Here is a 1677-nt window from a genome sequence, read left to right as displayed (position 1 = left end):
CATTTCCATCTCTCTCATTCTCTCTTTGTCTCTCTGTAGTCTCTGTCTCTGCCTCTCTCTCTGTGTCTCTCTGCGTCTCCATCTCTCTCACTCTCTCTCTGCATCTCCATCTCTCTCCAACTCTCTTTGTCTCTCTGAGTGGCTCCCTCTCTGTCTCTACCCACCCCCAACCCCCCCATCTCATTCTCTCTCTTTGTCAGCACTCATGATAATTTCTGGTCCAGCTCTCTGAAAGGGTTTGTTTACAGACTGTCAGAAAAATTCCAACAGAAACTGATGAATGAGTGAGAGGACAGCCTAGATATTACATTGCCTGAGGGACAAAAAAAAGTGGAGATTTGGCAGCAAACAATCTGTTTATTCAGACTGAAGCTGAGCTTGCAGAGAGGTTGGCCCGGGGATATGTGTATGTGTGTGTGTGTTTGTATATATACAACAAACAGAGTTCATTTTAACCCACGTTGGTCAGAGCAGAGCTAACATTTCGAGTTCAGTGTGAATTCTTTTCAGAAGGGAAGGAGTTTTGAAGAAGTCTTTGTCGGGCTTGAAGACTTAACTCTTGTGTTTTTTTCTCTCTCTCTGCACTTGGATTATTGCGAGCCGTTCCGGGTCTATGTAAGGATGTGGTGGTCTTGGAGAAGTGGGATTGGGTCCAGAGGAGGTTTACACGAAGGATCCCGGGGATGAAGGGCTTGTCATATCAGGGGGCAGTTGAGGACTCTGGGTCTATACTCAATCGAGTTTAGAAGGAAGAGTGGCGATCTAACTACAGAATACTGAGAGGCCTGGATAGAATGGGTGTGCAGAAGATGTTTCCACCAGGAGGAGAGACTAGGCACAGCCTGAAAGTGAAGAGACAACCCCTTTCGAACTGAGATGAGGAGGAATTTCTTCAGCCAGAGGGTCGGTGAATCTGCATCTCCATCGCTCTTATTCTCTCTTTCTGTCTCTCTATCTGTGTTCCATCTCTCTCATTCTTTGTGTCTTTCTCACTCTCTCTGTATCGCCATGTCTCTCATTCTCTCTTAATCTCTCTCTCCCTGGCTGCGTCTCCGTCTCTCTCATTCTCTCTTTGTCTTTCTCTCTCTCTCTCTTTCTCTCTGCGTCTCCATCCAAGTCACTCAGTCTACGTAAGACAGAGATAGGGTAGATTCTCGATCAGTAAGGGGATCAAGGGTTATGTGGAGAAGGCAGGAGAACAGACTTGAGAAGCATGTCAGCCACGATCAGAATGTCAGAACAGGCTCGATGGGCCGAGTGGCCTAATTCTGCTCCTAAAGGTCTCCACAGGCCTGTAGAGCTTCCTCAGCACCTTGTCCTGGATCTTCAGCATCCTCAACGCTTCAATTTAATCGTTCAGAACGTTTGCACAACGCTGGGATGGCTGGTGACCTGGGATCAGTAGTGGGGGGCGTGGGGGGGACAGCGACAGGAGGAGGCTAAAGAAATGGGCAGGCAATCGTGGAAAGGGGGAAGACTAGGAGAAACCAGGGAAGGTTGGGAAGCAGAGGGACACGGATTGGAGAGAGAGTCGGGAGGAGATGGGGAAGTTGGGGAGTGGGGGAAACGTTTCGGGCGGTTGTGACCTGGGGGACTGAGAGGGCACGGGGGAGGGGAACCTGATTCAATAGGAACTCTCCGAAAGGGACACATTAGAGAGTTCCGCGGGGTAAACTT

The sequence above is a fragment of the Rhincodon typus genome, chromosome 38, assembly GCF_021869965.1.
Source record: "Rhincodon typus isolate 14 chromosome 38, sRhiTyp1.1, whole genome shotgun sequence".
Classification (NCBI taxonomy): domain Eukaryota; kingdom Metazoa; phylum Chordata; class Chondrichthyes; order Orectolobiformes; family Rhincodontidae; genus Rhincodon; species Rhincodon typus.
This window is presented reverse-complemented; position numbering follows the sequence as displayed.